We start from the raw sequence: 27,418 nt of genomic DNA on the forward strand, positions 1-27,418 counted from the left end.
CATTACCCTCAGGGGTTGTAATAAATTGCAATTGACCACCTACAGGTAATTGGTAATGATTTAAATTATTGTTAAATATGTACAATATTTTACCTGTTTCATCATCAACATCTGTAAGTATGCTGTTCAGATGAATAATTAACAAAGCACTTAGTTTAGATATCATATCAGAAGAGGGTTGTGGTGTTGGCAGGTCCATAATAGCCTGTTTTTTGAACCCAAATAAGTTCATAGGCATGTTTATTTATTTCAAATCATGCTCTGTAATTGGGCATTGATTACCACTTTTCAAATCACAATGACCCCATGGTAGAGTATGTAAGCCACATGACAAAATGCATCTCTTATCATCATGTGGGTCCAGAGCCACTTTTCTTACAATATTTGTAGTCAACAAGTGATCCACACTCTGAATTCTATTTTCTGATGTTCTGATTGTGCTACATGATTTGAGGCAATTTTTGTAATCTTCAAATTCAAGCTCTTTGTCAACAATTACTCTGCCAATGCCCTTGGCCTTTTTGGCAACAGCGCCACTACATGTTTCAAAACTGTACATCTTGGCCCTTAACCCAGCAAATGCCACAATAACATCACCAAGTGTCTCATCTTTTAACTTGCCAGGCACCTTTTTGTTGTGGTGTTGAATTTTTGAATGTTCAGTGGTATCAAAATATTTAAACAATTCAGGCTGTGCTATATCTTGATAAACATCTTCTGTTTGAATATCAAGAACAAAACTATCTGTGTCCATGTACATCAGTTTTACACGATCCTTATAAAAAGGCTTCAACACATCATAATACAATTTTAACATGTGTAATTTGGCCAATTCCAATATCACAGCCCCTACATAAATAGGCTTATCAAACTTAATCTTTGTTTTTTTCATGTTGAAAAGTGCCATATTTTCATCATAAATTCTTCTGTAATTGAAGTTGGGCTTTGCTATCAATTTTTTGCTCCGGCTGGGGTCAGTAATTAATTTAACATCAGTATATTTTCTGACATTTTCTATTGTTTTGCCATACACTGAATTGACCATCAATTTAAACAAGGTCTTATCAAATTGGCTCATTGCAGATGTTCGAAGCTCTGTGTTTGTATCAATATATGGCTTCAACCATCTTGAGTGCCTGAACCTCAAAACTTTTCCAACTTTGGTCACTTGGACACCATGTTTCATCAGGAACTGGAGGTTTTTGTAATATAAGACATAATCCTGTTTCGGCTCTAGAGTCATCATCAATTTCTTCTGTTTAGAGCCAGGTGAACACTTAACCTCAGGAATTGGGGGCAGATCAGAAAATGTGTTGTGTAAATCATCAGGAATTGTCAGATCAACTTCTAAGGACAGGCCATAGTGACTGTCATCAAAATCCTTAAGATCTTCAATATTAAAATCTTCAACCCACTCAAGCCCTGCATATGGCAATTTATCCATCATAGCATAACCATAGAGGCTGTTGGCATCTACATACAATATATAATTTGATGGCAGTGCTGGATCATAATCAGGAATATATTTGTTATTTGCTCTGGCATATCTCTGAGAACATTGCACCATGCCTCCTCTTATACATTGTTCCATAAACAGATACATATCTTGATCCTGGATCAGATCCAATTGCATTTTAGTGTTTAAAAACATTGCAGACCATGCTAGGCCCGGAGCACTGTAAAAATACATTGGATCCAGCTTATAATTTTGCATGGAAGATTTTCTAAATGCCTGAAGTATATCAGCTAAGAGGGTCACATCAAGTTTTAAATAAGCCTTGTGATAATCACCAAATGTCTGGCATTTTAAATTGTTCCACATCAACTGGGCATGGTGATAATCTTCATCAGTGATTCCAGATGCTCTGATTTTGCTGTAAAACTCTTGTTGTGGTGGCAGAGAACACTCATCAAATTTAGAAAAATCTGTAACATAATCATATGGATATACACCCTTTCGCCTAATTAATTTCAGCTCCTGATTTGGAAACAAAGCACATGTGATTTTGAATTGATCATCAGATAATTGAGTGGCCAGTGTAGCCAGGCTAGCAGACAGAATTCTGTATGAATCAAGAAATCTTAAGTGAATAGGAACACTATTAACTTTAATTATTTTGCTAATGGCAATATATTTTTCATTATTTTCAGCTAAAATATTTAAATTCTGCTTGTCAAACCCCTCGTACCTGATCAAATGATGAAAATCATAATTGGATGCACCATGGCAAAATATGGGGACAAATTTTGGTCTCTGGATCTTAATATTACAGCTATTACACAGGGCCATTAAGAATTTACCATCTGTATGAGAATGGTGTTTCACCTTGATATTTGTATCTGAAAATTCAGAATCACATACCGGGCATTTTTCTGCATTGTTGAAATCTTCAATCTGTTTCTCTGTTAAAGGCAGCATGGGTTTTGATTTTAATAAGATATTAGATGCTATGTCATGGCACTCATTTTCTATTGTAAGTGCAAATTCTTTGATGGCATCTGCTCCCATGTATAAATCTTCTTTACTAACAACCCCATCCTGTACAACCACATAATAAAAACTAGAAGGTTCATGTAGCTGGTATGATGTAATTGAAGATTCATCAGGATCTGGACTGCAGAATGCATGGGGTTTGAGGTTTGATTCAAAATCACAGACTATATATGCTGGGTGTTCCAACAGGGCTTCAAATTTTTTGAATTTGGCATTTTCACTTGGATTAGGCATCACCATATGAACAGGTTTATGGTTGCCACAGTATTTCAGATGCTCAATTAACTTGTTTTTAGCAATTTCTGCATTCTGTTCACAAACACCATTCACCATTTTTCTACCATCAAATACAATTAAACATCTTCTACACAACTTGAATATTGTATTGGATTTGTCTAGTTGTGTTCTCACTAAAGCTTCAAGATTATGTATCAGAGTATAATGGTGTGTATCTTCCCCTTCAATTAAGAGCAGATCAATCGGAACAGCAGAATCATCATCAAATGTACTGATTCTGAGAGGTGCTATCAAGCAATTGCCACGGCCAGTAGAACAAATAAATACATTAATAGATAATTGTTTACCATTGATATTCCTGGCCTTTTTTTCAAATTTATCAATATTCTGAACAGACATTGGATATTCTAAACCCTCCATTGCTTCATCAAAATCATGTTCATGCTGTATATAATAACTTATTCTCTCAGGATCCCTTAAAACTGGATACAAAGCAGCTAAAATACACCACAAAAAGCATTTCTCATCATTATTTTCTATGTTAACCACGGCTCTTTTGTTTTTAATATTGGCAGGTAAAGGCAAATATGTAGATCCTTGTAATGGGTTGAATTCAGAAATATTAATATATAACTTGTGTGAAGATCCGCATAGGCTCCATCCAGACTCTTTTCCAGCAAATTCAGAGTGTTTAATATTCAATTGATCTATCAAACTGCTTATTATTTTGTCTGAATTTGCATTTGAATATACCGGTACAGTTTCTGTTATGTGGGGCTGTGTAAATTTTGTGCCATTTGGCTTCTTATATTGTGTAAACAATTTGAGGGACAGCTTATAAGAGCCATTTTGTGCATTTAGAATTGCCTGCACATCTGGCAAACGGTGATCCCTTAATTGGCCGTTAAAACTGCTATGGATGGGTTCATAGCGTGGCTGCTTTGCTGCTCTAGCATTAACAGGTGCTTCATGCTTCCTTTTCAGACCAGATGTAGATGGTTGTGGGGGCAATGTTGATGACTGTGCAGAACAAGTACCTTTATGTTTATAAGTGAAGTATTCCATGCTATATTTTCTATGGCATTTAGGGCATATTTTTGTGGGAGTTCTGCATTTGTCTGGATTACAATTCTTTTGGTGCCTGGCCCAATTGGGGCTGGTTATATTCTTATTGCATTGATTACAATATTTTTGATTTGGCATTTTTGTTGTTGTTTATTATATAAGATTTCCTGGGGTTCAAATCAAAATTCTATGCTTAATAAAAATATCAGTTGGGTTCAGCAGTGTGTTTTGTATATTTAGTGTGTGTGTGTGTGTGTGTATGTGTGTTAATATTTTTGGCTTTGGTATTTATATAAAATTTCTTGGGGTTCAAATCAAAACTCTATACTTAATAAACCTATGACAGGTTGTCAAAAATTCTGTATATTAAATCAAATAGATTTGTAATTCAATTTATATAAATTTGCAATATTTTTGTATTTAAAAAAATATGAGCAGCACTGCAACAACACACCCTTACTCTTCAACAACTCTCACAATACTGGCTGATAGGCAATGCAAAATCTCTTTATATAGCCTAAGCACAGACCGCATTGAAAGCATCTGAAACAATAAGCCAATCAGAATATAACACATCATCACATTATGTCATAACCAACCAATCAGAAAACAACACATGTCTAATAATTTGTTGCAAAACATGATGCAATATAAATAAACCAGAAATAGGCCTCAAGTAGACCGGGAGTAGGCAAACCGGAAGTGGACCGGAAGTGGACCGGAAGTAAATATGTGTGTGTGTGTGTGTGTTAATACGTTTGGCCTAGTTTTAAGTGTAGCCAAAAAAAATATCAAGAGGGGCATATTTTTGACAGGATTATGGACAACAATCTGACAGAAGTGCCTTTTGTAAGTGCGGACAAATCAATCTGAGGGGGCTCATCATTTCACGGGAACTTCCCGAGGGCATTTTTACAAAAATCTTGGATTAGACGGAGTACCACACTTGAGCAAAAAGCTCATATGGGCATGTTGAGCAAGTTTTAAGTGTAGCCAAATCTGCCTGAAGGGGGTTCATCATTTATCGCGCCAATAATAGGTCAAATCATACTACTAAAATGCATACTGAAGCTCAAAAATTATGAAGCGTGTTTAGCTTAATTTCAAGGAGAAAATAGGAAGGGAGCACCCGGGTTTGAACCGAGGACCTCTCGATCTGCAGTCGAATGCTCTACCACTTTTTTTTTCTTTTTAAAGGAAAGCCGCTTAAGCGGAAGCTTCCCCCATCACATTCACTCATATCATTTCATTCACATTTCTATTTCAGGACTTTTTAAGGACAGACAATCACAAATACCCATGCCTTACCCGGGACTCGAACCTGGAACCCCTGGCGTTGTAGCGCGCTCTGCTAACCACTTTTTTTTTTTTTATAAAGGAAATACCCCCTACACGGAGGTATCCCCCACCATTCACTCTTTTTCTCACTTTTACACTTTTCAATTCTTACATTTTTCTTTGTTTCTTATCAACTGGACGAACACAAATACCCATGCCTTACCCGGGACTCGAACCCAGAACCTCTGGCGTTGTAGCGCGCTCTGCAAACCACTTCGCCACGGAGGTTGACGACCACTGAGCTATACCCCCAACTACACTTTGTAGATGCATTTTGTCGGTTTAAAAATGTATACCGAAGCTCAAAAATTGTGAAGCGTGTAAAGTTTAATTTCAAGGAGAATACAGGAGGGAAGCACCCGGGTTTAAACCGAGGACCTCTCGATCTGCAGTCGAATGCTCTACCACTGAGCTATACCCCCAACTACACTTTGTAGATGCATTTTGTCGGTATAAAAATGTATACCGAAGCTCAAAAATTGTGAAGCGTGTAAAGTTTAATTTCAAGGAGAATACAGGAAGGGTGCACCCGGGTTTGAACCGAGGACATCTCGATCTGCAGTCGAATGCTCTACCACTTTTTTTTTTTCAAAGGAAATACCCCCTTCACGGAGGTATCCCCCACCATTCACTCTTTTTCTCACTTTTACACTTTTCAATTCTTACATTTTTCTTTGTTTCTTATCAACTGGACGAACACAAATACCCATGCCTTACCCGGGACTCGAACCCAGAACCTCTGGCGTCGTAGCGCGCTCTGCAAACCACTTCGCCACGGAGGTTGACGACCACTGAGCTATACCCCCAACTACACTTTGTAGATGCATTTTGTCGGTTTAAAAATGTATACCGAAGCTCAAAAATTGTGAAGCGTGTAAAGTTTAATTTCAAGGAGAATACAGGAAGGGGGCACCCGGGTTTAAACCGAGGACCTCTCGATCTGCAGTCGAATGCTCTACCACTGAGCTATACCCCCAACTACACTTTGTAGATGCATTTTGTCGGTATAAAAATGTATACCGAAGCTCAAAAATTGTGAAGCGTGTAAAGTTTAATTTCAAGGAGAATACAGGAAGGGGGCACCCGGGTTTGAACCGAGGACCTCTCGATCTGCAGTCGAATGCTCTACCACTTTTTTTTTTTCAAAAGAAATACCCCCTTCACGGAGGTATCCCCCACCATTAACTCTTTTTCTCACTTTTACACTTTTCAATTCTTACATTATCTTTGTTTCTTATCAACTGGACGAACACAAATACCCATGCCTTACCCGGGACTCGAACCCAGAACCTCTGACGTTGTAGCGCGCTCTGCAAACCACTTCGCCACGGAGGTTGACGACCACTGAGCTATACCCCCAACTACACTTTGTAGATGCATTTTGTCAGTTTAAAAATGCATACTGAAGCTCAAAAATTGTGAAGCGTGTATAGTTTAATTTCAAGGCGAAAATATGAAGGGAGCACCCGGGTTTGAACCGAGCACCTCTCGATCTGCAGTCGTATGCTCTACCACTGAGCTATACACCCAACTTCACTTTGTATATGCATTTTGCCAGTTTAAAAATATACTGAAGCTCAAAAATTGTGAAGCGTGTATAGTTTAATTTCAAGGCGAAAATAGGAAGGGAGCACCCGGGTTTGAACCGAGGACCTCTCGATCTGCAGTCGAATGCTCTACCACTTTTTTTTTTTTTTTTTAAAGGAAAGCCCCCTAAGCGGAAGCTTCCCCCATCACATTCACTCATATCATTTCATTCACAATTCTATTTCAGGACTTTTTCAGGACAGACAATCACAAATACCCATGCCTTACCCGGGACTCGAACCCGGAACCCCTGGCGTTGTATCGCGATCTGCAAACCACTTCGCCACGGAGGTTGACGACCACTGAGCTATACCCCCAACTACAATTTGTTGATTAGATGCATTTTGTCAGTTTAAAAATGTATACCGAAGCTCAAAAATTGTGAAGCGTGTAAAGTTTAATTTCACGGAGAAAATAGGAAGGAGGCACCCGGGTTTGAACCGAGGACCTCTCGATCTGCAGTCGAATGCTATACCACTTTTATTTTTTTTTTTTTTTTCTTTTTACAAAAGGAAAGCCCCTATGCGGAAGCTTCCCCCATCACACTTCATTCACTCATATCATTTCATTCATATTTCAATTTCAAGACTTTTCAGGACAGACAATCACAAACATCCATGGCCGAGCCGGGAATCGAACCCGGGACCCCTGGCGTCGTAGCGCGATGTGCTAACCACTCCGCCACAGGGGCCGCCCACCACTGAGCTATACCCCCAACTGCAATTTGTAGATTAGATGCATTCAGCCGGTTTAAAAATGAATACCGAAGCTCAAAAATTGTTAAGCGTGTAAACTTTAATTTCAAGGAAAATACATGAAGGGGGCACACGGGTTTGAACCGAGGACCTCTCCATATGAAGTCGAAAACTCTACCACTGAGCTATACTCCCAACTACACTTTGTAGATGCATTTTGTCAGTTTAAAAATGTATACCGAAGCTCAAACATTGCGAAGCGTGTATAGTTTAATGTCAAGGAGAAAATTGAATGGGAACACCCGGGTTTGAACCGAGGACCTCTCGATCTGCAGTCGAATGCTCTACCACTGAGCTATACCCCCAACTACATTTTGTAGATGCATTTTGTCGGTTTAAAAATGTATACCGAAGCTCAAAAATTGTGAAGTGTGTAAAGTTTAATTTCAAGGAGAAAATTGGAAGGGGGCACCCGGGTTTGAACCGAGGACCTCTCGATCTGCAGTCGAATGCTCTACCACTTTTTTTTTTTTCAAAGGAAATACCCCCTTCACGGAGGTATCCCCCACCATTCACTCTTTTTCTCACTTTTACACTTTTCAATTCTTACATTTTTCTTTGTTTCTTATCAACTGGACGAACACAAATACCCATGCCTTATCCGGGACTCGAACCCAGAACCCCTGGCGTTGTAGCGCGCTCTGCTGACCACTCCGCCACGGAGGTCGACTTCCACTGAGCTATACCCCCAACTGCAATTTGTAGATTAGATGCATTTTGTCAATTTAGAAATGTATACCGAAGCTCAAAAATTGTGAAGCGTGTAAAGTTTAATTTCAAGGAGAAAATAGTAAGGGGGCACCCGGGTTTGAACCGAGGACCTCTCGATCTGCAGTCGAATGCTCTACCACTGAGCTATACCCCCAACTGCAATTTGTAGATTAGATGCATTCAGCCGGTTTAAAAATGAATACCGAAGCTCAAAAATTGTTAAGCGTGTAAACTTTAATTTCAAGGAAAATACATGAAGGGGGCACACGGGTTTGAACCGAGGACCTCTCCATATGAAGTCGAAAACTCTACCACTGAGCTATACTCCCAACTACACTTTGTAGATGCATTTTGTCAGTTTAAAAATGTATACCGAAGCTCAAACATTGCGAAGCGTGTATAGTTTAATGTCAAGGAGAAAATTGAATGGGAACACCCGGGTTTGAACCGAGGACCTCTCGATCTGCAGTCGAATGCTCTACCACTGAGCTATACCCCCAACTACATTTTGTAGATGCATTTTGTCGGTTTAAAAATGTATACCGAAGCTCAAAAATTGTGAAGTGTGTAAAGTTTAATTTCAAGGAGAAAATTGGAAGGGGGCACCCGGGTTTGAACCGAGGACCTCTCGATCTGCAGTCGAATGCTCTACCACTTTTTTTTTTTTTCAAAGGAAATACCCCCTTCACGGAGGTATCCCCCACCATTCACTCTTTTTCTCACTTTTACACTTTTCAATTCTTACATTTTTCTTTGTTTCTTATCAACTGGACGAACACAAATACCCATGCCTTATCCGGGACTCGAACCCAGAACCCCTGGCGTTGTAGCGCGCTCTGCTGACCACTCCGCCACGGAGGTCGACTTCCACTGAGCTATACCCCCAACTGCAATTTGTAGATTAGATGCATTTTGTCAATTTAGAAATGTATACCGAAGCTCAAAAATTGTGAAGCGTGTAAAGTTTAATTTCACGGAGAAAATAGTAAGGGGGCACCCGGGTTTAAACCGAGGACCTCTCGATCTGCAGTCGAATGCTCTACCACTGAGCTATACCCCCAACTGCAATTTGTAGATTAGATGCATTCAGCCGGTTTAAAAATGAATACCGAAGCTCAAAAATTGTGAAGCGTGTAAAGTTTAATTTCAACGAGAATACAGGAAGGGGGCACCCAGGTTTGAACCGAGGACCTCTCCATCTGAAGTCGAAAACTCTACCACTGAGCTATACTCCCAACTACACTTTGTAGATGCATTTTGTCAGTTTAAAAATGTATACCGAAGCTCAAACATTGCGAAGCGTGTATAGTTTAATGTCAAGGAGAAAATTGGAAGGGAACACCCGGGTTTGAACCGAGGACCTCTCGATCTGCAGCCGAATGCTCTACCACTTTTCTTTTTTTTCAAAGGAAATACCCCCTTCACGGAGGTATTCCCCACCATTCACTCTTTTTCTCACTTTTACACTTTTCAATTCTTACCTTATCTTTGTTTCTTATCAACTGGACGAACACAAATACCCATGCCTTACCCGGGATTCGAACCCAGAACCTCTGACGTTGTAGCGCGCTCTGCAAACCACTTCGCCACGGAGGTTGACGACCACTGAGCTATACCCCCAACTACACTTTGTAGATGCATTTTGTCAGTTTAAAAATGCATACTGAAGCTCAAAAATTGTGAAGCGTGTATAGTTTAATTTCAAGGAGAAAATAGGAAGGGAGCACCCAGGTTTGAACCGAGGACCTCCTGATCTGCAGTCGAATGCTCTACCACTGAGCTATACCCCCAACTACATTTTGTAGATGCATTTTGTCGGTTTAAAAATGTATACCGAAGCTCAAAAATTGTGAAGTGTAAAGTTTAATTTCAAGGAGAAAATTGGAAGGGGGCACCCGGGTTTGAACCGAGGACCTCTCGATTTGCAGTCGAATGCTCTACCACTGAGCTATACCCCCAACTACATTTTGTAGATGCATTTTGTCGGTTTAAAAATGTATACCGAAGCTCAAAAATTGTAAAGCGTGTAAACTTTAATTTCAAGGAAAATACATAAAGGGGGGCACACGGGTTTGAACAGAGGACCTCTCGATCTGCAGTCGAATACTCTACCACTGAGCTATACTCCCAACTACACTTTGTAGATGCATTTTGTCAGTTTAAAAATGTATACCGAAGCTCAAAAATTGTGAAGCGTGTAAACTTTAATTTCAAGGAGAACACAGGAAGGGGGCACACGGGTTTAAACCGAAGACCTCTGGATCTGCAGTCGAATGCTCTACCACTGAGCTATACCCCCAACTGCAATTTGTAGATTAGATGCATTCTGCCGGTTTAAAAATGTATACCGAATCTCAAATATTGTGAAGCGTGTAAACTTTAATTTCAAGGAAAATACATGAAGGGGGCACACAGGTTTGAACCGAGGACCTCTCGATCTGCAGTCGAATACTCTACCACTGAGCTATACTCCCAACTACACTTTGTAGATGCATTTTGTCAGTTTAAAAATGTATACCGAAGCTCAAATATTGTGAAGCGTGTAAACTTTAATTTCAAGGAAAATACATGAAGGGGGCACACGGGTTTGAACCGAGGACCTCTCGATCTGCAGTCGAATGCTCTACCACTTTTTATTTTTTTCAGAGGAAATACCCCCTTCACGGAGGTATCCCCCACCATTCACTCTTTTTCTCACTTTTATACTTTTCAATTCTTACATTATCATTGTTTCTTATCAACTGGACGAACACAAATACCCATGCCTTTCCCGGGACTCGAACCCAGAACCTCTGGCGTTGTAGCGCACTCTGCTAACCACTTCGCCACGGAGGTTGACGACCACTGAGCTATACCCCCAACTACACTTTGTAGATACATTTTGTCAGTTTAAAAATGCATACTGAAGCTCAAAAATTGTGAAGCGTGTATAGTTTAATTTCAAGGAGAAAATAGGAAGGGAGCACCCGGGTTTGAACCGAGGACCTCTCGATCTGCAGTCGAATGCTCTACCACTGAGCTATACCCCCAACTACAGTTTGTTGATCAGATGCACTTTGTTTGTTTTAAAATGTATAGCGAAGCTCAAAAATTGTAAATCGTGTATAGTTTAATTTCAAGGAGAATACAGGAAGGGGGCACCCGGGTTTGAACCGAGGACCTCTCGATCTGCAGTCGAATGCTCTACCACTTTTTTTTTTTTTTTTCAAAGGAAATACCCCCTTCACGGAGGTATCCCCCACCATTCACTCTTTTTCTCACTTTTATACTTTTCAATTCTTACATTTTTCTTTGTTTCTTATCAACTGGACGAACACAAATACCCATGTCTTACCCGGGACTCGAACCCAGAACCTCTGGCGTTGTAGCGCGCTCTGCAAACCACTTCGCCACGGAGGTTGACGACCACTGAGCTATACCCCCAACTACACTTTGTAGATGCATTTTGTCGGTTTAAAAATGTATACCGAAGCTCAAAAATTGTGAAGCGTGTAAAGTTTAATTTCAAGGAGAATACAGGAAGGGGGCACCCGGGTTTGAACCGAGGACCTCTCGATCTGCAGTCGAATGCTCTACCACTTTTTTTTTTTCAAAGGAAATACCCCCTTCACGGAGGTATCCCCCACCATTCACTCTTTTTCTCACTTTTATACTTTTCAATTCTTACATTTTTCTTTGTTTCTTATCAACTGGACGAACAAAAATACCCATGCCTTACCCGGGACTCGAACCCAGAACCTCTGGCGTTGTAGCGCGCTCTGCAAACCACTTCGCCACGGAGGTTGACGACCACTGAGCTATACCCCCAACTACACTTTGTAGATGCATTTTGTCGGTTTAAAAATGTATACCGAAGCTCAAAAATTGTGAAGCGTGTATAGTTTAATTTCAAGGAGAATACAGGAAGGGGGCACCCGGGTTTGAACCGAGGACCTCTCGATCTGCAGTCGAATGCTCTACCACTTTTTTTTTTTCAAAGGAAATACCGCCTTCACGGAGGTATCCCCCACCATTCACTCTTTTTCTCACTTTTATACTTTTCAATTCTTACATTTTTCTTTGTTTCTTATCAACTGGACGAACACAAATACCCATGCCTTACCCGGGACTCGAACCCAGAACCTCTGGCGTTGTAGCGCGCTCTGCAAACCACTTCGCCACGGAGGTTGACGACCACTGAGCTATACCCCGAACTACACTTTGTAGATGCATTTTGTCGGTTTAAAAATGTATACCGAAGCTCAAAAATTGTGAAGCGTGTATAGTTTAATTTCAAGGAGAATACAGGAAGGGGGCACCCGGGTTTGAACCGAGGACCTCTCGATCTGCAGTCGAATGCTCTACCACTTTGTTTTTTTTCTTTCAAAGGAAATACCCCCTTCACCGAGGTATCCCCCACCATTCACTCTTTTTCTCACTTTTATACTTTTCAATTCTTACATTTTTCTGTGTTTCTTATCAACTGGACGAACACAAATACCCATGCCTTACCCGGGACTCGAACCCAGAACCTCTGGCGTTGTTGCGCGCTCTGCAAACCACTTCGCCACGGAGGTTGACGACCACTGAGCTATACCCCCAACTACACTTTGTAGATGCATTTTGTCGGTTTAAAAATGTATACCGAAGCTCAAAAATTGTGAAGCGTGTAAAGTTTAATTTCAAGGAGAATACAGGAAGGGGGCACCCGGGTTTGAACCGAGGACCTCTCGATCTGCAGTCGAATGCTCTACCACTTTTTTTTTTCAAAGGAAATACCCCCTTCACGGAGGTATCCCCCACCATTCACTCTTTTTCTCACTTTTACACTTTTCAATTCTTACATTATATTTGTTTCTTATCAACTGGATGAACACAAATACCCATGCCTTATCTGGGACTCGAACCCAGAACCTCTGGCGTTGTAGCGCGCTCTGCAAACCACTTCGCCACGGAGGTTGACGACCACTGAGCTATACCCCCAACTACACTTTGTAGATGCATTTTGTCAGTTTAAAAATGCATACTGAAGCTCAAAAATTATGAAGCGTGTATAGTTTAATTTCAAGGAGAAAATAGGAAGGGAGCACCCAGGTTTGAACCGAGGCCCTCTCGATCTGCAGTCGAATGCTCTACCACTGAGCTATACCCCCAACTACATTTTGTAGATGCATTTTGTCGGTTTAAAAATGTATACCGAAGCTCAAAAATTGTGAAGTGTGTAAAGTTTAATTTCAAGGAGAAAATTGGAAGGGGGCACCCGGGTTTGAACCGAGGACCTCTCGATCTGCAGTCGAATGCTCTACCACTGAGCTATACCCCCAACTACATTTTGTAGATGCATTTTGTCGGTTTAGAAATGTATACCGAAGCTCAAAAATTGTGAAGTGTGTAAAGTTTAATTTCAAGGAGAAAATTGGAAGGGGGCACCCGGGTTTGAACCGAGGACCTCTCGATCTGCAGTCGAATGCTCTACCACTTTTTTTTTTTCAAAGGAAATACCCCCTTCACGGAGGTATCCCCCACCATTCACTCTTTTTCTCACTTTTACACTTTTCAATTCTTACATTTTTCTTTGTTTCTTATCAACTGGACGAACACAAATACCCATGCCTTATCCGGGACTCGAACCCAGAACCCCTGGCGTTGTAGCGCGCTCTGCTGACCACTCCTTCACGGAGGTCGACTTCCACTGAGCTATACCCCCAACTGCAATTTGTAGATTAGATGCATTTTGTCAATTTAGAAATGTATACCGAAGCTCAAAAATTGTGAAGCGTGTAAAGTTTAATTTCAAGGAGAATACAGGAAGGGGGCACCCGGGTTTAAACCGAGGACCTCTCGATATGCAGTCGAATGCTCTACCACTGAGCTATACCCCCAACTGCAATTTGTAGATTAGATGCATTCAGCCGGTTTAAAAATGTATACCGAAGCTCAAAAATTGTAAAGCGTGTAAACTTTAATTTCAAGGAAAATACATGAAGGGGTCACACGGGTTTGAACAGAGGACCTCTCGATCTGCAGTCGAATACTCAACCACTGAGGTATACTCCCAACTACACTTTGTAGATGCATTTTGTCAGTTTAAAAATGTATGCCGAAGCTCAAAAATTGTGAAGCGTGTAAACTTTAATTTCAAGGAGAACACAGGAAGGGGGCACACGGGTTTGAACCGAGGACCTCTCGATCTGCAGTCGAATGCTCTACCACTGAGCTATACCCCCAACTGCAATTTGTAGACTAGATGCATTCTGCCGGTTTAAAAATGTATACCGAAGCTCAAAAATTGTGAAGCGTGTAAACTTTTAAACAAAAAACTGGTAATAAAATTGTGCAGGGGACAGTGGGTGGCCGCGGTGGCTCTGTCGGTAACGCGTCTGACTACCATGCTAAAGGTCCCGGGTTCGATCCCCGGCCGGTTCAAATCCGGGAACTTTTCTAACGGTGGAACACACCCGGCGCACACCCAGCGTCGAATAACTTGGGTACCTAGGGGAAACCCTGGGGGGTAAAGGCGGTCAGGGGCGTGATGCTGATCACATCATCCCCACTCACGACCCACACCCCCACACCCCCTATACGCCTTCATGGCGTGGTGCTATGCACAGGGGAACACTTTACCTTCTTTTTTTTTTGCAGGGGACAGCATATATATTTTGCCTCCTGGTGTAAATGGTGAACCATATTCTTTGTTGGGGATGCTGTACAATTCAAGAATTATTGTATGTTTAGGATTCTCGATTATGCCTGTTATTTCTTTTTCTGCTGTAAGCAATCTGCTTGTTACAGATTCAAGGTGCTCATTGATGGTCCTAACAACATCATCATGGCCTGGCTTGATTTTTATGTCCACAACAAGTTTCTTGTATTGTTGCACAATCTCTTGAAGCTGGGTGGCAAAAACAGACAGAGCATTTGCTTGATTGGATTCCATGGTCCCTAGCTGTTGCTTGATATTAGCTACAATTTGTTGCAAATTTTCAATAACTGCCAATTTTGAATTTTGAGCAGTAAGATCATGGACCTGTCTTCTGATATCCTCAATCAGGGCATGCAGTTCATTCATATGTTGATTAGTTGGTAGAGTGGCCACTGTCTGAGTAAGTTGTTTGATCTCTGTCTGGATATTCTTGATATCTTCTGATTTCAATATGCGATTCACAGCTCTCTTAATATTTTTAAGTTCCTGTGATGTAGGCAGATTTGTTACAGTATTTTGCAAAGATTCAAGTGCCAATTTCACATTATTTAATTCAGAAGCATCAGCCACATTTTGCATAGCATTTTGGAGCAGGGCTATATCTGCCTGAGTGGGTGTTGATTGTTGTAAAATTTCAAGTTTTGTTTGGATATCATCGATCAAGTGATGAAAATGAGATAGCTCAGATTCAGTGTTGAGGTTTTCAAGCTTTGTGATCTGTTGCTGGACACTGACAAGTGTGTCTACAATACCAGGCAGGCGGGATTCTAGAGATTCTTGTACATTTGTCAAATCACTTTGCACTGCTGCTATTGTACCCTCAATATGGGTTATGGTACTTTGAATTTTTCCAAAATCTTCATATGTTTCAAGTTGCAGCTTAATGTTGGCAACACTCCGAGTTATTGCACTCAAAGCATCAGAAGATGGCAAGTTGTTCATAAAATTTTCAAGTGTCTCAATTTTTTCTTTAACCTCGGCTATGGCATTGTTCAAGGGGTCCAGATTAGGTATCTGGAGTGATTGAATCTGTTCTTTTAGAGTGGAAATCACTAGATCAAAATCTTCTTGTGATTTTATGCTTTTGACAATTGTTTGGAGCTGTGTCTGGACATTATTTATCTGCTCTTCCAATTGCTGTTTCAATTGCTCCGAGTTGGTGGCCTGGGTCTTAAATTTGGCTTGAAGAGCTGCTACAGCTTCTTCTAAATTTTGAAAATTATCCAATGTGGCCAAGTCAGTATATTTCTGAAGCAGCAATTTGAGTTCAGAATCAATTTTAAGAAGAGGGTCCATGCATTGTGATTGTAAATTTATAATTTCTAGTTGAAGACTGGCATTGAGTGTGGTTTGTAAAGCTTGTAAATCACTTCTTAATTTCTTGACTCTGACATCAAGCATCAGAATCTCATCACTGTGATCTTCATGCCTTGTATGGCCAAATATATCATTAGGCATTTTGTTTTAGTGGTTATTTATTATTGAATATCTGATTCTTAATTCTATAAAAAAGGTGTAAGCTTGTCATATGATCCCGGGACCTCAATATATAAGCAGTCACCAGCAGAAATAGTATATACAGTGCCAGAAATCATGTTTGAGTGCTTAATTCTATAAATATTTCTCCCTACTGAAATCTTGACATTACCCTCAGGGGTTGTAATAAATTGCAATTGACCACCTACAGGTAATTGGTAATGATTTAAATTATTGTTAAATATGTACAATATTTTACCTGTTTCATCATCAACATCTGTAAGTATGCTGTTCAGATGAATAATTAACAAAGCACTTAGTTTAGATATCATATCAGAAGAGGGTTGTGGTGTTGGCAGGTCCATAATAGCCTGTTTTTTGAACCCAAATAAGTTCATAGGCATGTTTATTTATTTCAAATCATGCTCTGTAATTGGGCATTGATTACCACTTTTCAAATCACAATGACCCCATGGTAGAGTATGTAAGCCACATGACAAAATGCATCTCTTATCATCATGTGGGTCCAGAGCCACTTTTCTTACAATATTTGTAGTCAACAAGTGATCCACACTCTGAATTCTATTTTCTGATGTTCTGATTGTGCTACATGATTTGAGGCAATTTTTGTAATCTTCAAATTCAAGCTCTTTGTCAACAATTACTCTGCCAATGCCCTTGGCCTTTTTGGCAACAGCGCCACTACATGTTTCAAAACTGTACATCTTGGCCCTTAACCCAGCAAATGCCACAATAACATCACCAAGTGTCTCATCTTTTAACTTGCCAGGCACCTTTTTGTTGTGGTGTTGAATTTTTGAATGTTCAGTGGTATCAAAATATTTAAACAATTCAGGCTGTGCTATATCTTGATAAACATCTTCTGTTTGAATATCAAGAACAAAACTATCTGTGTCCATGTACATCAGTTTTACACGATCCTTATAAAAAGGCTTCAACACATCATAATACAATTTTAACATGTGTAATTTGGCCAATTCCAATATCACAGCCCCTACATAAATAGGCTTATCAAACTTAATCTTTGTTTTTTTCATGTTGAAAAGTGCCATATTTTCATCATAAATTCTTCTGTAATTGAAGTTGGGCTTTGCTATCAATTTTTTGCTCCGGCTGGGGTCAGTAATTAATTTAACATCAGTATATTTTCTGACATTTTCTATTGTTTTGCCATACACTGAATTGACCATCAATTTAAACAAGGTCTTATCAAATTGGCTCATTGCAGATGTTCGAAGCTCTGTGTTTGTATCAATATATGGCTTCAACCATCTTGAGTGCCTGAACCTCAAAACTTTTCCAACTTTGGTCACTTGGACACCATGTTTCATCAGGAACTGGAGGTTTTTGTAATATAAGACATAATCCTGTTTCGGCTCTAGAGTCATCATCAATTTCTTCTGTTTAGAGCCAGGTGAACACTTAACCTCAGGAATTGGGGGCAGATCAGAAAATGTGTTGTGTAAATCATCAGGAATTGTCAGATCAACTTCTAAGGACAGGCCATAGTGACTGTCATCAAAATCCTTAAGATCTTCAATATTAAAATCTTCAACCCACTCAAGCCCTGCATATGGCAATTTATCCATCATAGCATAACCATAGAGGCTGTTGGCATCTACATACAATATATAATTTGATGGCAGTGCTGGATCATAATCAGGAATATATTTGTTATTTGCTCTGGCATATCTCTGAGAACATTGCACCATGCCTCCTCTTATACATTGTTCCATAAACAGATACATATCTTGATCCTGGATCAGATCCAATTGCATTTTAGTGTTTAAAAACATTGCAGACCATGCTAGGCCCGGAGCACTGTAAAAATACATTGGATCCAGCTTATAATTTTGCATGGAAGATTTTCTAAATGCCTGAAGTATATCAGCTAAGAGGGTCACATCAAGTTTTAAATAAGCCTTGTGATAATCACCAAATGTCTGGCATTTTAAATTGTTCCACATCAACTGGGCATGGTGATAATCTTCATCAGTGATTCCAGATGCTCTGATTTTGCTGTAAAACTCTTGTTGTGGTGGCAGAGAACACTCATCAAATTTAGAAAAATCTGTAACATAATCATATGGATATACACCCTTTCGCCTAATTAATTTCAGCTCCTGATTTGGAAACAAAGCACATGTGATTTTGAATTGATCATCAGATAATTGAGTGGCCAGTGTAGCCAGGCTAGCAGACAGAATTCTGTATGAATCAAGAAATCTTAAGTGAATAGGAACACTATTAACTTTAATTATTTTGCTAATGGCAATATATTTTTCATTATTTTCAGCTAAAATATTTAAATTCTGCTTGTCAAACCCCTCGTACCTGATCAAATGATGAAAATCATAATTGGATGCACCATGGCAAAATATGGGGACAAATTTTGGTCTCTGGATCTTAATATTACAGCTATTACACAGGGCCATTAAGAATTTACCATCTGTATGAGAATGGTGTTTCACCTTGATATTTGTATCTGAAAATTCAGAATCACATACCGGGCATTTTTCTGCATTGTTGAAATCTTCAATCTGTTTCTCTGTTAAAGGCAGCATGGGTTTTGATTTTAATAAGATATTAGATGCTATGTCATGGCACTCATTTTCTATTGTAAGTGCAAATTCTTTGATGGCATCTGCTCCCATGTATAAATCTTCTTTACTAACAACCCCATCCTGTACAACCACATAATAAAAACTAGAAGGTTCATGTAGCTGGTATGATGTAATTGAAGATTCATCAGGATCTGGACTGCAGAATGCATGGGGTTTGAGGTTTGATTCAAAATCACAGACTATATATGCTGGGTGTTCCAACAGGGCTTCAAATTTTTTGAATTTGGCATTTTCACTTGGATTAGGCATCACCATATGAACAGGTTTATGGTTGCCACAGTATTTCAGATGCTCAATTAACTTGTTTTTAGCAATTTCTGCATTCTGTTCACAAACACCATTCACCATTTTTCTACCATCAAATACAATTAAACATCTTCTACACAACTTGAATATTGTATTGGATTTGTCTAGTTGTGTTCTCACTAAAGCTTCAAGATTATGTATCAGAGTATAATGGTGTGTATCTTCCCCTTCAATTAAGAGCAGATCAATCGGAACAGCAGAATCATCATCAAATGTACTGATTCTGAGAGGTGCTATCAAGCAATTGCCACGGCCAGTAGAACAAATAAATACATTAATAGATAATTGTTTACCATTGATATTCCTGGCCTTTTTTTCAAATTTATCAATATTCTGAACAGACATTGGATATTCTAAACCCTCCATTGCTTCATCAAAATCATGTTCATGCTGTATATAATAACTTATTCTCTCAGGATCCCTTAAAACTGGATACAAAGCAGCTAAAATACACCACAAAAAGCATTTCTCATCATTATTTTCTATGTTAACCACGGCTCTTTTGTTTTTAATATTGGCAGGTAAAGGCAAATATGTAGATCCTTGTAATGGGTTGAATTCAGAAATATTAATATATAACTTGTGTGAAGATCCGCATAGGCTCCATCCAGACTCTTTTCCAGCAAATTCAGAGTGTTTAATATTCAATTGATCTATCAAACTGCTTATTATTTTGTCTGAATTTGCATTTGAATATACCGGTACAGTTTCTGTTATGTGGGGCTGTGTAAATTTTGTGCCATTTGGCTTCTTATATTGTGTAAACAATTTGAGGGACAGCTTATAAGAGCCATTTTGTGCATTTAGAATTGCCTGCACATCTGGCAAACGGTGATCCCTTAATTGGCCGTTAAAACTGCTATGGATGGGTTCATAGCGTGGCTGCTTTGCTGCTCTAGCATTAACAGGTGCTTCATGCTTCCTTTTCAGACCAGATGTAGATGGTTGTGGGGGCAATGTTGATGACTGTGCAGAACAAGTACCTTTATGTTTATAAGTGAAGTATTCCATGCTATATTTTCTATGGCATTTAGGGCATATTTTTGTGGGAGTTCTGCATTTGTCTGGATTACAATTCTTTTGGTGCCTGGCCCAATTGGGGCTGGTTATATTCTTATTGCATTGATTACAATATTTTTGATTTGGCATTTTTGTTGTTGTTTATTATATAAGATTTCCTGGGGTTCAAATCAAAATTCTATGCTTAATAAAAATATCAGTTGGGTTCAGCAGTGTGTTTTGTATATTTAGTGTGTGTGTGTGTGTGTGTATGTGTGTTAATATTTTTGGCTTTGGTATTTATATAAAATTTCTTGGGGTTCAAATCAAAACTCTATACTTAATAAACCTATGACAGGTTGTCAAAAATTCTGTATATTAAATCAAATAGATTTGTAATTCAATTTATATAAATTTGCAATATTTTTGTATTTAAAAAAATATGAGCAGCACTGCAACAACACACCCTTACTCTTCAACAACTCTCACAATACTGGCTGATAGGCAATGCAAAATCTCTTTATATAGCCTAAGCACAGACCGCATTGAAAGCATCTGAAACAATAAGCCAATCAGAATATAACACATCATCACATTATGTCATAACCAACCAATCAGAAAACAACACATGTCTAATAATTTGTTGCAAAACATGATGCAATATAAATAAACCAGAAATAGGCCTCAAGTAGACCGGGAGTAGGCAAACCGGAAGTGGACCGGAAGTGGACCGGAAGTAAATATGTGTGTGTGTGTGTGTGTTAATACGTTTGGCCTAGTTTTAAGTGTAGCCAAAAAAAATATCAAGAGGGGCATATTTTTGACAGGATTATGGACAACAATCTGACAGAAGTGCCTTTTGTAAGTGCGGACAAATCAATCTGAGGGGGCTCATCATTTCACGGGAACTTCCCGAGGGCATTTTTACAAAAATCTTGGATTAGACGGAGTACCACACTTGAGCAAAAAGCTCATATGGGCATGTTGAGCAAGTTTTAAGTGTAGCCAAATCTGCCTGAAGGGGGTTCATCATTTATCGCGCCAATAATAGGTCAAATCATACTACTAAAATGCATACTGAAGCTCAAAAATTATGAAGCGTGTTTAGCTTAATTTCAAGGAGAAAATAGGAAGGGAGCACCCGGGTTTGAACCGAGGACCTCTCGATCTGCAGTCGAATGCTCTACCACTTTTTTTTTCTTTTTAAAGGAAAGCCGCTTAAGCGGAAGCTTCCCCCATCACATTCACTCATATCATTTCATTCACATTTCTATTTCAGGACTTTTTAAGGACAGACAATCACAAATACCCATGCCTTACCCGGGACTCGAACCTGGAACCCCTGGCGTTGTAGCGCGCTCTGCTAACCACTTTTTTTTTTTTTATAAAGGAAATACCCCCTACACGGAGGTATCCCCCACCATTCACTCTTTTTCTCACTTTTACACTTTTCAATTCTTACATTTTTCTTTGTTTCTTATCAACTGGACGAACACAAATACCCATGCCTTACCCGGGACTCGAACCCAGAACCTCTGGCGTTGTAGCGCGCTCTGCAAACCACTTCGCCACGGAGGTTGACGACCACTGAGCTATACCCCCAACTACACTTTGTAGATGCATTTTGTCGGTTTAAAAATGTATACCGAAGCTCAAAAATTGTGAAGCGTGTAAAGTTTAATTTCAAGGAGAATACAGGAGGGAAGCACCCGGGTTTAAACCGAGGACCTCTCGATCTGCAGTCGAATGCTCTACCACTGAGCTATACCCCCAACTACACTTTGTAGATGCATTTTGTCGGTATAAAAATGTATACCGAAGCTCAAAAATTGTGAAGCGTGTAAAGTTTAATTTCAAGGAGAATACAGGAAGGGTGCACCCGGGTTTGAACCGAGGACATCTCGATCTGCAGTCGAATGCTCTACCACTTTTTTTTTTTCAAAGGAAATACCCCCTTCACGGAGGTATCCCCCACCATTCACTCTTTTTCTCACTTTTACACTTTTCAATTCTTACATTTTTCTTTGTTTCTTATCAACTGGACGAACACAAATACCCATGCCTTACCCGGGACTCGAACCCAGAACCTCTGGCGTCGTAGCGCGCTCTGCAAACCACTTCGCCACGGAGGTTGACGACCACTGAGCTATACCCCCAACTACACTTTGTAGATGCATTTTGTCGGTTTAAAAATGTATACCGAAGCTCAAAAATTGTGAAGCGTGTAAAGTTTAATTTCAAGGAGAATACAGGAAGGGGGCACCCGGGTTTAAACCGAGGACCTCTCGATCTGCAGTCGAATGCTCTACCACTGAGCTATACCCCCAACTACACTTTGTAGATGCATTTTGTCGGTATAAAAATGTATACCGAAGCTCAAAAATTGTGAAGCGTGTAAAGTTTAATTTCAAGGAGAATACAGGAAGGGGGCACCCGGGTTTGAACCGAGGACCTCTCGATCTGCAGTCGAATGCTCTACCACTTTTTTTTTTTCAAAAGAAATACCCCCTTCACGGAGGTATCCCCCACCATTAACTCTTTTTCTCACTTTTACACTTTTCAATTCTTACATTATCTTTGTTTCTTATCAACTGGACGAACACAAATACCCATGCCTTACCCGGGACTCGAACCCAGAACCTCTGACGTTGTAGCGCGCTCTGCAAACCACTTCGCCACGGAGGTTGACGACCACTGAGCTATACCCCCAACTACACTTTGTAGATGCATTTTGTCAGTTTAAAAATGCATACTGAAGCTCAAAAATTGTGAAGCGTGTATAGTTTAATTTCAAGGCGAAAATATGAAGGGAGCACCCGGGTTTGAACCGAGCACCTCTCGATCTGCAGTCGTATGCTCTACCACTGAGCTATACACCCAACTTCACTTTGTATATGCATTTTGCCAGTTTAAAAATATACTGAAGCTCAAAAATTGTGAAGCGTGTATAGTTTAATTTCAAGGCGAAAATAGGAAGGGAGCACCCGGGTTTGAACCGAGGACCTCTCGATCTGCAGTCGAATGCTCTACCACTTTTTTTTTTTTTTTTTAAAGGAAAGCCCCCTAAGCGGAAGCTTCCCCCATCACATTCACTCATATCATTTCATTCACAATTCTATTTCAGGACTTTTTCAGGACAGACAATCACAAATACCCATGCCTTACCCGGGACTCGAACCCGGAACCCCTGGCGTTGTATCGCGATCTGCAAACCACTTCGCCACGGAGGTTGACGACCACTGAGCTATACCCCCCAACTACATTTTGTAGATGCATTTTGTCGGTTTAAAAATGTATACCGAAGCTCAAAAATTGTGAAGCGTGTAAAGTTTAATTTCAAGGAGAAAATAGGAAGGGGGTACCCGGGTTTGAACCGAGGACCCCTCGATCTGCAGTCGAATGCTCTACCACTGAGCTATACCCCCAACTACAATTTGTTGATTAGATGCATTTTGTCAGTTTAAAAATGTATACCGAAGCTCAAAAATTGTGAAGCGTGTAAAGTTTAATTTCACGGAGAAAATAGGAAGGAGGCACCCGGGTTTGAACCGAGGACCTCTCGATCTGCAGTCGAATGCTATACCACTTTTATTTTTTTTTTTTTTTTCTTTTTACAAAAGGAAAGCCCCTATGCGGAAGCTTCCCCCATCACACTTCATTCACTCATATCATTTCATTCATATTTCAATTTCAAGACTTTTCAGGACAGACAATCACAAACATCCATGGCCGAGCCGGGAATCGAACCCGGGACCCCTGGCGTCGTAGCGCGATGTGCTAACCACTCCGCCACAGGGGCCGCCCACCACTGAGCTATACCCCCAACTGCAATTTGTAGATTAGATGCATTCAGCCGGTTTAAAAATGAATACCGAAGCTCAAAAATTGTTAAGCGTGTAAACTTTAATTTCAAGGAAAATACATGAAGGGGGCACACGGGTTTGAACCGAGGACCTCTCCATATGAAGTCGAAAACTCTACCACTGAGCTATACTCCCAACTACACTTTGTAGATGCATTTTGTCAGTTTAAAAATGTATACCGAAGCTCAAACATTGCGAAGCGTGTATAGTTTAATGTCAAGGAGAAAATTGAATGGGAACACCCGGGTTTGAACCGAGGACCTCTCGATCTGCAGTCGAATGCTCTACCACTGAGCTATACCCCCAACTACATTTTGTAGATGCATTTTGTCGGTTTAAAAATGTATACCGAAGCTCAAAAATTGTGAAGTGTGTAAAGTTTAATTTCAAGGAGAAAATTGGAAGGGGGCACCCGGGTTTGAACCGAGGACCTCTCGATCTGCAGTCGAATGCTCTACCACTTTTTTTTTTTTCAAAGGAAATACCCCCTTCACGGAGGTATCCCCCACCATTCACTCTTTTTCTCACTTTTACACTTTTCAATTCTTACATTTTTCTTTGTTTCTTATCAACTGGACGAACACAAATACCCATGCCTTATCCGGGACTCGAACCCAGAACCCCTGGCGTTGTAGCGCGCTCTGCTGACCACTCCGCCACGGAGGTCGACTTCCACTGAGCTATACCCCCAACTGCAATTTGTAGATTAGATGCATTTTGTCAATTTAGAAATGTATACCGAAGCTCAAAAATTGTGAAGCGTGTAAAGTTTAATTTCAAGGAGAAAATAGTAAGGGGGCACCCGGGTTTGAACCGAGGACCTCTCGATCTGCAGTCGAATGCTCTACCACTGAGCTATACCCCCAACTGCAATTTGTAGATTAGATGCATTCAGCCGGTTTAAAAATGAATACCGAAGCTCAAAAATTGTTAAGCGTGTAAACTTTAATTTCAAGGAAAATACATGAAGGGGGCACACGGGTTTGAACCGAGGACCTCTCCATATGAAGTCGAAAACTCTACCACTGAGCTATACTCCCAACTACACTTTGTAGATGCATTTTGTCAGTTTAAAAATGTATACCGAAGCTCAAACATTGCGAAGCGTGTATAGTTTAATGTCAAGGAGAAAATTGAATGGGAACACCCGGGTTTGAACCGAGGACCTCTCGATCTGCAGTCGAATGCTCTACCACTGAGCTATACCCCCAACTACATTTTGTAGATGCATTTTGTCGGTTTAAAAATGTATACCGAAGCTCAAAAATTGTGAAGTGTGTAAAGTTTAATTTCAAGGAGAAAATTGGAAGGGGGCACCCGGGTTTGAACCGAGGACCTCTCGATCTGCAGTCGAATGCTCTACCACTTTTTTTTTTTTTCAAAGGAAATACCCCCTTCACGGAGGTATCCCCCACCATTCACTCTTTTTCTCACTTTTACACTTTTCAATTCTTACATTTTTCTTTGTTTCTTATCAACTGGACGAACACAAATACCCATGCCTTATCCGGGACTCGAACCCAGAACCCCTGGCGTTGTAGCGCGCTCTGCTGACCACTCCGCCACGGAGGTCGACTTCCACTGAGCTATACCCCCAACTGCAATTTGTAGATTAGATGCATTTTGTCAATTTAGAAATGTATACCGAAGCTCAAAAATTGTGAAGCGTGTAAAGTTTAATTTCACGGAGAAAATAGTAAGGGGGCACCCGGGTTTAAACCGAGGACCTCTCGATCTGCAGTCGAATGCTCTACCACTGAGCTATACCCCCAACTGCAATTTGTAGATTAGATGCATTCAGCCGGTTTAAAAATGAATACCGAAGCTCAAAAATTGTGAAGCGTGTAAAGTTTAATTTCAACGAGAATACAGGAAGGGGGCACCCAGGTTTGAACCGAGGACCTCTCCATCTGAAGTCGAAAACTCTACCACTGAGCTATACTCCCAACTACACTTTGTAGATGCATTTTGTCAGTTTAAAAATGTATACCGAAGCTCAAACATTGCGAAGCGTGTATAGTTTAATGTCAAGGAGAAAATTGGAAGGGAACACCCGGGTTTGAACCGAGGACCTCTCGATCTGCAGCCGAATGCTCTACCACTTTTCTTTTTTTTCAAAGGAAATACCCCCTTCACGGAGGTATTCCCCACCATTCACTCTTTTTCTCACTTTTACACTTTTCAATTCTTACCTTATCTTTGTTTCTTATCAACTGGACGAACACAAATACCCATGCCTTACCCGGGATTCGAACCCAGAACCTCTGACGTTGTAGCGCGCTCTGCAAACCACTTCGCCACGGAGGTTGACGACCACTGAGCTATACCCCCAACTACACTTTGTAGATGCATTTTGTCAGTTTAAAAATGCATACTGAAGCTCAAAAATTGTGAAGCGTGTATAGTTTAATTTCAAGGAGAAAATAGGAAGGGAGCACCCAGGTTTGAACCGAGGACCTCCCGATCTGCAGTCGAATGCTCTACCACTGAGCTATACCCCCAACTACATTTTGTAGATGCATTTTGTCGGTTTAAAAATGTATACCGAAGCTCAAAAATTGTGAAGTGTAAAGTTTAATTTCAAGGAGAAAATTGGAAGGGGGCACCCGGGTTTGAACCGAGGACCTCTCGATTTGCAGTCGAATGCTCTACCACTGAGCTATACCCCCAACTACATTTTGTAGATGCATTTTGTCGGTTTAAAAATGTATACCGAAGCTCAAAAATTGTAAAGCGTGTAAACTTTAATTTCAAGGAAAATACATAAAGGGGGGCACACGGGTTTGAACAGAGGACCTCTCGATCTGCAGTCGAATACTCAACCACTGAGCTATACTCCCAACTACACTTTGTAGATGCATTTTGTCAGTTTAAAAATGTATACCGAAGCTCAAAAATTGTGAAGCGTGTAAACTTTAATTTCAAGGAGAACACAGGAAGGGGGCACACGGGTTTAAACCGAAGACCTCTGGATCTGCAGTCGAATGCTCTACCACTGAGCTATACCCCCAACTGCAATTTGTAGATTAGATGCATTCTGCCGGTTTAAAAATGTATACCGAATCTCAAATATTGTGAAGCGTGTAAACTTTAATTTCAAGGAAAATACATGAAGGGGGCACACAGGTTTGAACCGAGGACCTCTCGATCTGCAGTCGAATACTCTACCACTGAGCTATACTCCCAACTACACTTTGTAGATGCATTTTGTCAGTTTAAAAATGTATACCGAAGCTCAAATATTGTGAAGCGTGTAAACT

At 40.2% G+C, this 27,418-nt stretch overlaps 26 non-coding genes across 26 annotated transcripts; all 26 read right to left on the reverse strand.

The window, feature by feature from the left end:
• Window positions 1-5,484: 5,484 nt before the first annotated feature.
• Window positions 5,485-5,556, reverse strand: TRNAC-GCA (transfer RNA cysteine (anticodon GCA)). Its single transcript has one exon. It is a non-coding gene; the product is annotated as a tRNA-Cys (tRNA).
• A 482-nt stretch (window positions 5,557-6,038) lies between these two features.
• On the reverse strand, window positions 6,039-6,110 carry TRNAC-GCA (transfer RNA cysteine (anticodon GCA)). Its single transcript has one exon. It is a non-coding gene; the product is annotated as a tRNA-Cys (tRNA).
• A 481-nt stretch (window positions 6,111-6,591) lies between these two features.
• TRNAC-GCA (transfer RNA cysteine (anticodon GCA)) lies at window positions 6,592-6,663 on the reverse strand. Its single transcript has one exon. It is a non-coding gene; the product is annotated as a tRNA-Cys (tRNA).
• A 1,046-nt stretch (window positions 6,664-7,709) lies between these two features.
• TRNAC-GCA (transfer RNA cysteine (anticodon GCA)) lies at window positions 7,710-7,781 on the reverse strand. Its single transcript has one exon. It is a non-coding gene; the product is annotated as a tRNA-Cys (tRNA).
• A 488-nt stretch (window positions 7,782-8,269) lies between these two features.
• Window positions 8,270-8,341, reverse strand: TRNAC-GCA (transfer RNA cysteine (anticodon GCA)). Its single transcript has one exon. It is a non-coding gene; the product is annotated as a tRNA-Cys (tRNA).
• A 273-nt stretch (window positions 8,342-8,614) lies between these two features.
• On the reverse strand, window positions 8,615-8,686 carry TRNAC-GCA (transfer RNA cysteine (anticodon GCA)). Its single transcript has one exon. It is a non-coding gene; the product is annotated as a tRNA-Cys (tRNA).
• Window positions 8,687-9,175: 489 nt separating this feature from the next.
• On the reverse strand, window positions 9,176-9,247 carry TRNAC-GCA (transfer RNA cysteine (anticodon GCA)). The gene has a single exon. It is a non-coding gene; the product is annotated as a tRNA-Cys (tRNA).
• Window positions 9,248-9,905: 658 nt separating this feature from the next.
• Window positions 9,906-9,977, reverse strand: TRNAC-GCA (transfer RNA cysteine (anticodon GCA)). The gene has a single exon. It is a non-coding gene; the product is annotated as a tRNA-Cys (tRNA).
• A 96-nt stretch (window positions 9,978-10,073) lies between these two features.
• TRNAC-GCA (transfer RNA cysteine (anticodon GCA)) lies at window positions 10,074-10,145 on the reverse strand. Its single transcript has one exon. It is a non-coding gene; the product is annotated as a tRNA-Cys (tRNA).
• Window positions 10,146-10,589: 444 nt separating this feature from the next.
• Window positions 10,590-10,661, reverse strand: TRNAC-GCA (transfer RNA cysteine (anticodon GCA)). Its single transcript has one exon. It is a non-coding gene; the product is annotated as a tRNA-Cys (tRNA).
• Window positions 10,662-11,144: 483 nt separating this feature from the next.
• TRNAC-GCA (transfer RNA cysteine (anticodon GCA)) lies at window positions 11,145-11,216 on the reverse strand. The gene has a single exon. It is a non-coding gene; the product is annotated as a tRNA-Cys (tRNA).
• A 2,031-nt stretch (window positions 11,217-13,247) lies between these two features.
• Window positions 13,248-13,319, reverse strand: TRNAC-GCA (transfer RNA cysteine (anticodon GCA)). The gene has a single exon. It is a non-coding gene; the product is annotated as a tRNA-Cys (tRNA).
• A 98-nt stretch (window positions 13,320-13,417) lies between these two features.
• Window positions 13,418-13,489, reverse strand: TRNAC-GCA (transfer RNA cysteine (anticodon GCA)). The gene has a single exon. It is a non-coding gene; the product is annotated as a tRNA-Cys (tRNA).
• A 487-nt stretch (window positions 13,490-13,976) lies between these two features.
• TRNAC-GCA (transfer RNA cysteine (anticodon GCA)) lies at window positions 13,977-14,048 on the reverse strand. The gene has a single exon. It is a non-coding gene; the product is annotated as a tRNA-Cys (tRNA).
• Window positions 14,049-14,321: 273 nt separating this feature from the next.
• On the reverse strand, window positions 14,322-14,393 carry TRNAC-GCA (transfer RNA cysteine (anticodon GCA)). Its single transcript has one exon. It is a non-coding gene; the product is annotated as a tRNA-Cys (tRNA).
• A 7,602-nt stretch (window positions 14,394-21,995) lies between these two features.
• Window positions 21,996-22,067, reverse strand: TRNAC-GCA (transfer RNA cysteine (anticodon GCA)). Its single transcript has one exon. It is a non-coding gene; the product is annotated as a tRNA-Cys (tRNA).
• Window positions 22,068-22,549: 482 nt separating this feature from the next.
• On the reverse strand, window positions 22,550-22,621 carry TRNAC-GCA (transfer RNA cysteine (anticodon GCA)). Its single transcript has one exon. It is a non-coding gene; the product is annotated as a tRNA-Cys (tRNA).
• Window positions 22,622-23,102: 481 nt separating this feature from the next.
• Window positions 23,103-23,174, reverse strand: TRNAC-GCA (transfer RNA cysteine (anticodon GCA)). Its single transcript has one exon. It is a non-coding gene; the product is annotated as a tRNA-Cys (tRNA).
• Window positions 23,175-23,648: 474 nt separating this feature from the next.
• Window positions 23,649-23,720, reverse strand: TRNAC-GCA (transfer RNA cysteine (anticodon GCA)). Its single transcript has one exon. It is a non-coding gene; the product is annotated as a tRNA-Cys (tRNA).
• Window positions 23,721-24,391: 671 nt separating this feature from the next.
• TRNAC-GCA (transfer RNA cysteine (anticodon GCA)) lies at window positions 24,392-24,463 on the reverse strand. The gene has a single exon. It is a non-coding gene; the product is annotated as a tRNA-Cys (tRNA).
• A 488-nt stretch (window positions 24,464-24,951) lies between these two features.
• Window positions 24,952-25,023, reverse strand: TRNAC-GCA (transfer RNA cysteine (anticodon GCA)). Its single transcript has one exon. It is a non-coding gene; the product is annotated as a tRNA-Cys (tRNA).
• A 273-nt stretch (window positions 25,024-25,296) lies between these two features.
• On the reverse strand, window positions 25,297-25,368 carry TRNAC-GCA (transfer RNA cysteine (anticodon GCA)). The gene has a single exon. It is a non-coding gene; the product is annotated as a tRNA-Cys (tRNA).
• A 489-nt stretch (window positions 25,369-25,857) lies between these two features.
• Window positions 25,858-25,929, reverse strand: TRNAC-GCA (transfer RNA cysteine (anticodon GCA)). Its single transcript has one exon. It is a non-coding gene; the product is annotated as a tRNA-Cys (tRNA).
• A 658-nt stretch (window positions 25,930-26,587) lies between these two features.
• On the reverse strand, window positions 26,588-26,659 carry TRNAC-GCA (transfer RNA cysteine (anticodon GCA)). Its single transcript has one exon. It is a non-coding gene; the product is annotated as a tRNA-Cys (tRNA).
• Window positions 26,660-26,755: 96 nt separating this feature from the next.
• TRNAC-GCA (transfer RNA cysteine (anticodon GCA)) lies at window positions 26,756-26,827 on the reverse strand. The gene has a single exon. It is a non-coding gene; the product is annotated as a tRNA-Cys (tRNA).
• Window positions 26,828-27,271: 444 nt separating this feature from the next.
• Window positions 27,272-27,343, reverse strand: TRNAC-GCA (transfer RNA cysteine (anticodon GCA)). Its single transcript has one exon. It is a non-coding gene; the product is annotated as a tRNA-Cys (tRNA).
• Window positions 27,344-27,418: the final 75 nt, after the last annotated feature.

The sequence above is a fragment of the Lepisma saccharinum genome, chromosome 9 (assembly GCF_977018435.1).
Source record: "Lepisma saccharinum chromosome 9, izLepSacc3.1, whole genome shotgun sequence".
NCBI lineage: Eukaryota > Metazoa > Arthropoda > Insecta > Zygentoma > Lepismatidae > Lepisma > Lepisma saccharinum.